The 11,829-nt window shown below is 38.8% G+C and overlaps 1 long non-coding RNA gene across 1 annotated transcript; it reads left to right on the forward strand.

Moving 5' to 3' along the window:
- Positions 1-1,008: 1,008 nt before the first annotated feature.
- Positions 1,009-11,501, forward strand: LOC125614227. The gene is made up of 3 exons (XR_007344833.1): positions 1,009-1,019; positions 1,441-1,447; positions 11,291-11,501. It is a non-coding gene; the product is annotated as an uncharacterized LOC125614227 (long non-coding RNA).
- Positions 11,502-11,829: the final 328 nt, after the last annotated feature.

Raw genomic sequence — 11,829 nt, forward strand, 5'->3', positions numbered from 1 at the left:
TTCTCAAGTGTCATCCATATAGATACATATTCCTTCTACTTAAAGGTTGAATAATATTCCATTATATATGTGTATGTGTGTGTGTGTTTGTGTGTGTGTGTGTGTGTGTGTGTATGCCACATTTTCTTTATATATTCATTCATGGATAGACATTTGGCTTGTTTCCACATCTTGGCTATTATGAAAAATGCTGTGATGAATATAAGAGTTCAAATAGTTCTTGGGAATCCCGATTTCAATTATTTTGGATAAATACGCAGGAGTAGGATGGCTGGGTTGTATTTCTGTTTAATTTTGGAGCAACCTCTATACCGTTTTTCATAGCAGCTGCACCATTTTACATTTCTACCAAAACTGTACAAATGCTCCAATATGTCATGTCTTTGCAAACACTTGTTATCATTTTTTTTTAAATGATGACTGATGTAACAGGTGTAGAGTGATAGCTCAATGTGGTTTAGACTTGCATTTACCTGATGATTGGTGACATTGACCATCTTTTCATGTAGCTTTGAACACTTGTCTTCTTCCAAAAGATTCAATTTTAATCAGGTGGAATATGATTTGAAAAAAAATTTCTTCATCCAAAGGTTACCCTTTTACTCTTGTTTCACTTGCCACGAGGAAATTTTTAGTATTATGTGATATGCTTGGATTCGGGACCCCCAAAAGACCACCAGAGACCAAGATCCATGTAAGTAGCAAAGAGGTGTTTATTGCGAGCTAGCTCAGTCCTCCGTGCACACACACAGCAACTGGTGACGCTGAGAGGCTCCGAGCCCAGGGTTTGCAGCAGTTCTACACACTCTTTGGGGAAGGCAGGGACTTCACATACATCATAGCATCTCTTAGCAAATCATCACACACCACGGGAAAATCATAAAACAACATGATTAACACATTCACTGGTGGGAACAAGTTGGGTGGGGTGATTGGTTACTACAAGAGGGGGATTCGTTTGAACTGATTGGTTTAGGCCACAAGGGGAGTATGTGCTGAACTACATGGTTTCCCAACACGTTATCAATCAGGGTCATCTGGCATCCCAGGTATTTCTCTGTCTCATGCTGATTGGTGGTTTCTAGGAGGTTGCTATGGGTCCTCACCTAGCCTGACTGAGTCAGGGACACCTGGCACAGCAGATCTCTCCTGTTATTTGCAGACAAACAACTCAGCAGGGTGGGTGTGTGCCTAGGAGTGCTCTGTGGGTCTTTCCAAGGAAAAGGGTCATACCCACTTCCTTGGACAGGCTTTGCTCTGAGGTAGAGGCTGGTTTCTCATATGTAGTCCTCCCTTGTCTATTTTTACTTTTGTTTCCTGTGATTTTGGTGTAATATCCAAGAATCATTGCCAAGACCAATTTCATGAATCTTTGTCCTTCTTATTTCAGTCAGTTTCTAGACTCAAAACCTCTGAATGATCAGGATTCCCCAGAGGAAGGACGCTGGTACAGGACTGACAATTCATATTTTTAATCATTCTACCAGTCTTCCATCCCATTTTTCATTACTTAGTGTTAATAGGTGTAATGGTTAATTTTATGCATTAATATGGTGGGGCACAGGATGCTCAGGTTAAACATTATTATTTCTGGGTGTTTATGTCAAAGATTTTTGGATGAGATTAGCATTTGAACCAGTGGTCTTAATAAAGAAGATTGTCCTTCCCAGTGTGGGTGGGCATAGTCCAATCCTTTAGGAACCCAAAAAGATAAAGAGGAATTTGCCCCTTTTTCTTCCCACCTCCCACTCTTCCACAAAGGGACCTATGTCCTTTTATCAGGATAATTGTACATTAGGGGAAAGGAAATAATTAAAATTTGGAGACTAATGAACACTGGTTCTAAACTGACATTAATTCCAGGCAATCTAAAACATTTCTATGGTCACCAAAGTAGGATATTACATAGGTAATCAATGAATTTTTAGCTTGGCTGCTTCTCACAGTGGGTACAGAGGCATCCCTGAGCCAATCCTGTGGTTATTTTCCCAGTTCCAGAACCCATAATTGGAATAGACACATCAGCAGCTGGCATAATTACCATATTGGTTCCCTGACCTGTGGAGTGAGAGCTACTATGGTAGAGAAGGCCAAGTGGACATCACTAGAATTGCCTCTGTCAGTGAAACATAAAACCAAAAGCAAAGCCACATTTCTGGAGGGATTTCAGAGATCAGCACATCCACCAAGGACTTAAAAGATGGAGGGAAGTTGATGCCTAACATATCCCCATTCAGCTCTCCTCTTTGGCCCATGCAGATGGATCTTAAAGAATGACAGTGAACTATCATAAACTTAACCAGGTGGGATGTCAATCACAGTTGCTGTGATTGTGATTTTATTACTTGGGCAAATTAACATATCTGCTATGAAGCTATTCATCTGGTAAATGCTGTTTCCTCCATCCCTGTTCATCAGGCCATGAGAAATAGTTTGGTTTCATCTAGTAAGACCACGATGCACTTCCACCATTCAACCTCAAGGGTTTATCAACTCTTCCAGCCCTATGTCATAATTTAATTTGCAAGGATCCTGATTGGCTTTCCCTTCTATAAGATATCACACTAGTCCATTACGTTGATAATAGTATGCTCTCTGGACCTAATAAGCAATAAATAGCAACTGTTCTAGAATTCTTGGTAAGACGTTTTTATACCTGGGAGTGGGAAATAAATCTGATGAAATTTCATTGGCCTTCTGCCTCTGTGAAATTTCTAGGGGTCCAGTGTTATGAGGCATATTATGATATCCCTTCTAAGGTTATGGATATGTTTTTGCATCTGGTCCCTTGTACAACTAGAAAAAAGAATGCCTACTAGGCCTTTTAGAGGTTTAGAGGCAACATATTCATCATGTGGGTATATTACTCCAGGCAATTTATTGGATGACCCCAAAAGCTGTTAGTTTTGAGTAAATCCCCAAGCAAGGTCCAGGCTGCTGTACAAGCTGCTCTGCCACTTATGCTATTTGATCCAGCAGATCAAGTGGTGCTCAAAGGGTCAGTGGGAAGATGTTTGCTGCCTTTGGCAGGCCACTGTAGGTGAGTCTCAGTGCAGACCATTGATATTTGAACAAAGCCCTGTCATCCTCCACAGATAACTATCCTCCTTTGAGAAACAGTTCCTTGTCTAATAGGTCTTAGTGGAAACTCAACATTTAATCATGGGCCACCCCATTACTATGCAATCTGAGCTGCCCATGATGAATTGGGTGTTATCTGACCCACCAAACCATAAAGTTTCATGTGCACAGAAGCATTCCAAGACTTCCAAATGGAAGTAGTGTGTATGTGATCAGGCCCAATCAAGCCCTGAGGCACCATTAAAGTTGCATGAGGTGGCCCAAATGCTTATGGCCTCCACTCCTACACTTCTCTCTCTCTCCCCCCTCTCTTCCTCTCTTCTCATATCTATCTCCTCCCCCCCTCCCCTCCCCCACCCTGTCTCTCTTCCTATGGCCTCATGGACAGCTTCCTATAACCAGAACAAGATTCAGGATGGTTTACAGATCATTCTGCACCATATTCAGGCACCACATGAAAGTGCACAGCTGTAGCGCTTCAGCCCCTCTCTGGCCTCTCTGGGGCATCCCTGCAGAACAGTGGTAAATAGAAATCCTCCCAGTGGGCAGAAATTTGAGCAGTGAACCTGGTCATGCTCTTTGTTTGAAAGGAGAAATGACCTGTTGTATGATTATATTCTGATTCATTGACTGTGGCCAATAATTTGGCTAAATGGTCCGGAACTTGGAAGGAACATGATTGAGAAATTGGCAACAAGGAAATTCTGGAAAGAGGTATGTAAATAGACCTCTCTGAATGAGCAAAAAATCATGAAGATATTTGTGTCCCATGTAAATATTCACCAAAGGATAACCGCAGCAGTGCAGGATTTTAATCATCAGTAGATGGGAAGACCTATTTTGTGTACACCAGTTAGCCTCTTTCCCCAGCCACCCCTGTCATTGCCCGATGTGATCATAAACAAAGTGGCCATGGTGGCATAGATGGTCTTGGCCTGTTTCCTGTTACTATAAGAGAATACTTGAGACTGGGTAATTTATAAAGAAAGGTAGTTTATTCATCTCATAGCTCTGGAAGCTGAAAGCCAAAGATTGGGTGGCTGCATCTACTTAGGTTTCTGGTGAGCATCTTGTACTGCTCCATACATGGAAGAAAAGCAGAGAGTATGTGTGTGTGTGCAAAGAAAGGAGGGGACAAATGGAATCAGATGCTTTATAACAACCTACTCTTACAAGAACTAATGGAATCTCAAGAGAAAGACCTTAATCCTTCTTAAAGGCCCCACATCCCAACAGTGCTATTTTGGCAACCAAATTTCAAATGGAGTTTTAGCAGGGATGAACCAAATCCAAACCAGAGCAGACGATATACTTGAGCTCAGAAACACAGACTTCTACTAACCAACTCTGACTTGGCTGCAGTCACTGTTGAGTATCCAATTTGTAGCAGCAGGGACCAACAATGAATTCTCAATCTGACACCAGGCTGATTAGCCAGCTGCATGATGGTAGTTGATTACATTGGACCACTTCTGTTATAGAAAGGGGCATAATTTTGTTCTTACTGGAACAGACACTCTAGATACAGATTTGTCTTCCCTGCATGCCACACATCTGCCCAGATTACCATCTTTGGACTTAACAGAATTCCTTTTCAACCATCATAATCTTCTAATATTTGTCTAATATTCAATTTCTTGAGTTCAGGTGCATATGCTTTTGAGATATGCACCTGAACTCAAGAAACTCACTTCATGCAAAAAAAGTGCAGTAATGGGCTCATGCTCATGGAATTCACTGGTCTTACCATGTTTCCCACCATCCTGAAGCAGCTGATCTCATAGAATGGCAGAATGGCCTTTTGAAGACTCAGCAGGGCTAGCTAGGTGGCAATAGCTTGCAAGGTTTTCTAGAAGGCTGTAAATGCTTTGATTCAGCATTTGGTATATGATGCTATTTCTTCTATAGCCAGGATTCAAGAGATGGAAACTGAAGTGGTAACTAATTCATTATTACCTATAGAAATCCACTATCAAAATTTTTGCTTGCTGCTGGGTGCACACCTGTAATCCCAGCAGCTTGGGAGGCTAAGGCAGGAGGATCATGAGTTCAAAGCCAGCCTCCCCAAAAGTGAGGTGCTAAGCAACTCAGTGAGACCCTGTCTTTAAATAAAATACAAAATAGGGCTGGGGATGTGGCTCAGTGGTTGAGTGCCTCTGAGTTCAATGCCCAATACAAAAAAAGAAAAGAAAGAAAAAAGAAAAAAATTAGGGCTGGGAATGTAGCTCAATGATGAGCACTTGCTTATCATGTGCTAGGGCCCTGGGTTGGATTCTTAGCATAATAATAATAATAATAACAATAACAATAGGGCTGGGGATGTGGCTTAGTGGTTGAGTGCCCCTGAATTCAATCTTGCCACCTCTCCTGGCTAACTCTCTCTTGTGGCATAAAATATATTGACCTTACAATGATATTTTGGTGTTGGTATGTTTACTTCATTGTATTTAATAGTTATTGGATATCAAGAAGAGTAAACACCATTCAATGATTCTGGAAAAGGAGCTACTGCACTTTCTGGTTGGACATATTATAGTTTTATCATATTGGGTGAAATTATAACCTTTTATTGTCTTTATTTGGAGATTAGGTAGGGGTTTAAGGAGATGCATATGGGTACCAAGTTGACAAGGGGTAGACTTGTGAGGTTTATTTTATTTATCAACTTGATTCCACCTGGGATTTCCTAATTTAACATTGTTTCCAATTATGTCTCTGAGGGTGTTGTGGAAGAGATGAGCATTTGAATTGGTAGATTACCCTCCCCAATGGGGTTGCCAGTCTTTCAATACATTGGGAGCCTAAACAGAATAAGCTTCCATAATCATGTGAGCCCATTCCTCATAACATATTTCCTGATATACATCCCCTTCTATTGGTTGTATTTCTGCCGCAGTCCGGCTGCAGCAGAATAATCAGGGGGGGTGACGAACAACTTGTGTACGTTGATACAGCAGGAGTAGGAGCCGTGGCTCTCAGCAATTTCTCTGGAGAACCCTAAATAATAAATAAGTTGTATATATCTAGCAATTGATCCATTTCTTCTAGGTTAATAATTTTGTTGGTATATAGTTATTGATTGTATCTAATGATCATTTTTATTTCTGTAGCATCAGTTGTAATGTGTCTTTCTTATTGTATTCATTTGATTCTTCTCTCTTTTTTCTTAGTTGTCCTAAAGGTTTGTTCATTCTTTTTATCTTTTCAAAAAATATGAAATCTTAGTTTCATTGATTTTTTTTAAAAAATTAGTTTTTAGTTGTAGTTGGACACAATACCTTTGTTTTATTTATTTATTAGTCTGTGGTGCTAAGGATTGAACCCAGTGCCTCGCATGTGCTAGGCTAGCGCTCTACTGCTGAGCCACAATCCCAGCTCCTCATTGATTTTTATTGTCTTTCTATTCTGTTTCATATTTTGCTCTGATTTTTATTATTTCCTTCTGCTAACTTTCCTCTAGGTGTAATGTTAGGTTGTTGATTACAGTGTTAGATTGTTGACTGAAGATCTTTCTTCCTTTTTCATGTAGGTATTTGTGGCTTTGAAGTTCCCTCTTAGTGTTTTTGCTGTACCCCTTGAGTTCTAGTATGTTTTGATTCCATTTTCAATAGTCTCAATATATTTTAATTAAACTTGCAATTTCTTCTTTGACCCATTGGTTGTGCAGGAGTCTGGAAGTTTAATTTCCACTTATTTGTGAATTTTCTAGTTTTCTTTCCATTAATTGACTTCTACTTTCAGACCATTGTGGTCACAAAAGATATCTGGCATATTTTCGGTCTTCTTAAAAGGTTTTTTCCATATTTTTTTCTTAAAATCATTAAGACTTGTTTTATAGCCCTAACATATGATCTGGAGAATATTTTATATGCACTTGAGAAGAATAAGCATTCTGCTGCTATTGGATGGAATATTCTGTATAGGTATGTTTCGGTTTAAAGTATAGCTAAAGTCCAATGTTTTCTTTTTGATTTTTCTGTCTAGGAGATCTATTCAATGTTGAAAGTGCAGTATGAAAGTGCCCTACCATTATTATACTGCTGTCTATTTCTCCTGGAAAGTTTTGAGTTGAGGTGAACTTTGCCATACACAAGTCTTGTGACTCCTGCACTCTTTTGGTTGCCACTTACTTGGAATATCTTTTTCCGTCCTTTCATTGTCAGTCTGTGTGTGTCTTTCGAAGTGAAGTTAACTCAAGAACCTGGGGCAGGGCTGGGGTTGTGGCTCAGCGGTAGAGCATTTGCCTAACACATGCAAGGCCCTGGGTTCGATTCACAGCACCACATAAAAATAAGTAAATAAAATTTAAAGATATTGTGTCCAACTACAACTAAAAAATAAATATTAAAAAAAAAAGAACCTGGGGCAGGGGGGTGGCAACTTTAAGGCCAGTCTCAGCAACTTAGTGAGATGCTTCTCAAAATAAAAACTAAAAAAGAGCTTGGATTGGCTGATTTTTGCTTAGCAATGTATTCCCCAGCTCCATATATTTACTGGCAAATGCCATAATTTCATCCTTCTTTAATGCTGAGTAATATTCCATTATGTATATAGACACATTTTCTTTGTCCATTTATCTGTCAACTCCTCAGTTTATACCAAGGTATATTATTCTTTTTTGTGCTATTGTAATGGAATTATTTCCCTAAATTTCAGATATTTCATTGTTAGATATAGACAGGCAGAGGAATGGATTTTGAAAGGTGTTGCATACATTCAATGGCATATCATTCAACATTAAACAGAAGAAAATTGTGCAATACTTGAAAAAAAAAAGATCTGGGGATCCCCAGTATAAAAAAATGAAGTGAGCTCTTGCAGACAGCGTATAGTTGAGTCTTTAAAAAAAAATACAGTTCAGCCAAATCATGTCTTTTGATTGGAGAATTTAATTGATTTACATTCAAGGTAATAATTGGTAGGGAAAGATTTACCATTGCCATTTTGTTCATTGTTTTTCTGGCCTTTTTGTAGATAACTTTGTGATTTGATGAGCTTCTGTAATGGAATTCTCTGATTCTTTTCTCTTTATCTTTTGCATATCTACCATAGGGTTTTTCCTTTTGTTATTACCATAAGACTTACATAAAACATCATACAGTTATAACAAGGATATTTTAAAGCTATAACTTTAATCATATACAAAAAAACCAACTCTTTTACCCCCACACACAATTTTATGTTTTTGATGTTACAATAGACAACTTTTTATATTGTGTATTCACTAACAAATTATTGTAACTTCATATTACAGCAATAGTTAATTGAGAATGGCAGTGCTCCAGACCCTGCAGGACAAGTTTTGATAATACTCCTCTAATGGGTAATCTAGCAATTTCTCCAGAAACTTATGCAGTACATTTTTCCAATTTTTTTTTCTTAAAAGAATAAAGAAATTTTTTGTTCCATGTTTTAAGCAAAGGTTATCATGCATAGGTTGTTCTAGAAAAAGTTTTCATCTCCAGCTAGGCTCTAGCTATGGCAATGAGTTTACCATATCTTTGGCAAGAAGCTGAATTTTATGCAAATTGCTGGTTTATGAAAGAAGAGGATTGATGCTATGTCAGTTTAGTGAGATGCTCTAGTCTGATTTAAATTCCATGGACTTGTGATTGTGTCTTTTATTTTTATACTGAAATGGGAATATGAGTACTTAGGTTTCTGTGTAATGATTTTGCCAACTATTTTGCCATTAAGTCAGGAGAAAATTCTTACTTATCTGTTGTGAATGCTGATGTGCTTCCTGCCAATTCAGTAACAATTACCACACATTGTCATCTGAGATCATCCTACTTATGGAAGATTATGAACAAATGTTTACTGCATAAATGAATGATGTGTTTTTCTTGTTTGTTTTTCATGGAAGGGAGAAAATCATAAATAAGTATATCATGGCTCAGCCATCAAAAAAGTGGGTCCATCATCATTTAAAGGACAAGTCAGTGGTAAGTCACAGATGAATAGTGGCATGATGGGGGCTTTTATGAACATGGATCGTCTTTGTTACTAGCATAAGACATAGGGTCTAGACCAAAGAAGTGGAAAGAGTGATGGTTAGACCATAAGAGGTAGTAAGTCTTGTGCTCATTCTCTTTATTCCCCCCTCTAAACAAGTAACCTCTGCTTAATACCAATTCCAAAATAAAGTCTTCATACTGACTTGGAAAAGTTCCTTAAAGAAGTCTCAGTTTGGGGCTGGGGATGTGGCTCAAGTGGTAGCGTGCTCGCCTAGCATGCATGAGGCACTGGGTTCAATTCTCAGCACCACATTAAAAAAATAAAATAAATATATTGTGTCCACCTAACACTAAAAAAGAAGAAGAAGAAGAAGAAGAAGAAGAAGAAGAAGAAGAAGAAGTCTCAGTTATCGCTTTCTATTGCTCCTTGTACATGGACACAGGGAATGCAACATGAATTTTCTGATAAAGGAAATAGGGGCTGGGGTTGTGGCTCAGTGGTAGAGCACTTGCCTAACATGTTTGAGGCTCTGGGTTTGATTCTCAGCACTACATATAAGTAAATGAATAAAATAAAGGTCTATCAACAAATAAAATCATTAAAAAGAGATAAGATTTTAAAAAGAGAAAGATAAAATAATCAGAAGTTGAAGACTCTTAGCAACTGTGTTCCTAAGTAACTGCTTAGCAACTTAGCAGTCAGTGAATATGGAAGGGTCACTTTTATTTATTTATTTAATTTTTAGTTTTAGATGGACACAATATCTTTATTTTATTTTTATGTGGTGCTGAGGATCGAACCCAAAGCGTTCTACCTCTGAGCCACAACCCCAGCCCAAGAGAAGCGTCACTTTTATATTTGGAAGTTGCATTTATTGATTTCTTTAGGATAGTAGAGTTTGGACTATTGAGGTTCTTGCCTAGTACTTTGTCTTACATTATTTCCTAGACTTTATCAGCTTTGTTTTTCTTTCCTTCTTCGGGAGTATATTTCAAAGTCTCTAAAGTTAAAACACCACTCACACTTAGACAATGGTGCCTGCTCCTGGCAACTACCCAGGGAGTTACTGGATACTCTTTGTGCCAAGTTCAAATTCATTCTTTTCACAGTCTTCCTGCTGTCTAAATTTCTGAATTTGGAACTTTGTGTGAATCTTTATCATCTACTACAAAATATGATCTGGTCCTCAGCCACTTGCACTACCAAATTTTGATATAATTTTTTTTCATCTTAAAGTCTGTCTGCTTCTAGGCCCACTTTACATCAAGTCTTCTTTATTATAGGCCTTGTTTGTGCGAAGAGTGGTTTATAAGCATTGTAGTTGTGAGATTTCTATGTGAACTGACATAGGAATTATTCAAGTAAAGAAAGGATTAGAGGTGCTACACCCTCTCCCAACTCCCTTCCTCCACCTGCAGAACAGCTATTCCAACTGGCAAATCCTCTACATTTAACAGTTACAATAAAAAATGAGTACTATTTATTCAATGGACACTAGGCACTTGTCAATTGACATAGAACCCTATGAGGTAGGTATTAATAGTTCACTTTTAATGTCAAAGGACATGAAACTCAGAGAGGACACAATACATGTAGAAGTTTATATTACTAGCTTGTGGCAGATCAGGAATTCATAAGTAGGCCAATGTTGGATTAGTGACATCAACAAGATGACAGAATAAGTAGTTCTATTGTATATCTACCCACAGAAACAATGAAAAAACGTTGTAGTTGACCCCAAATACTTTTGAGAACTTCACAATCAAGGTTAGAAGTTGAAAAATCTCAGATCAGCACAAAACTGAGTAAAATTGCTTCAAAAATGGTCATGTTGGTCCCTTTCCCAAGCCAGCACAGATGGGTGCCACAAGAGATCCATTTGGCCCTGATTTCTGTCAATGGGAAAGAATGAATGAAGGATGTATCCAGCATTCCCAGCTGTATTACCCAGGGTTCTCTAGAGAAACAGAATCAACAGGAAGTATAATTATAAAAGAGGGACTTGTTTGGTTGGCTTACACTACCAGAAGCTGGATAGTCCACAATGGCCGTCTGTAGGTTGGAGAGCTGGAAGAACCAGTAGCTGCGCAATCCAAGAGGCTGAAGCCCAGGAACAAGAGGATCAGTGGTGCTGCCCTAGTCTGAGACCAAAGGCTTATGGAGAATCCAGTTTGGAAGAGCAAAGGAGCGAAAGTCTGATATCCTCAGACAATCACAGCAGCAATCAAGAACGGGTTCAAGAAGACTCAAGTTTACATCTGCTTCCTTGTCCTTCCAACTTTTATTGCATCCAAGCCATCATCTTATTGGATGGTGCTACCCACACTTAGGGAGGGTCTCCATTTTAGTTGGCTATCCCACATGCCAATCATTCCTAGACACACCCTCACTGACACACCCATAATCCTCTTAAACCTTGGCATCTCTTCATCCAATCAAGTTGAAAATTCAAATTAACCATTACACCAGCCTTTAAAAGTACTACCCAAGAAATCTATTTCTGTCTTCACTCAGAGTGCTGAAGTGACTAGCATAGTTAAAAGTGTCTGGGAGCAGTTAAGAAAAATGAAAAAAAGTAAGAGGCACTGATCAGCCAGCAGGGTTCTGCAAGATTGAAAGAAGGTATATAATCCTGATACTTCTCTTTCAAGAGAAAGGAAGAGAATTGGAGCTTGAACCCAGTCTTTCTGAATTCCAGGGTACTCCCTCAAGAAGAGAGGGTGGATGAATCTTAGCAGCCTGCTAGGCACTGTGGGATTAAGAGAAGACACACAATTATGAGATTTCTCC

This window comes from Marmota marmota, unplaced genomic scaffold (assembly GCF_001458135.2).
Source record: "Marmota marmota marmota unplaced genomic scaffold, marMar, whole genome shotgun sequence".
Classification (NCBI taxonomy): domain Eukaryota; kingdom Metazoa; phylum Chordata; class Mammalia; order Rodentia; family Sciuridae; genus Marmota; species Marmota marmota.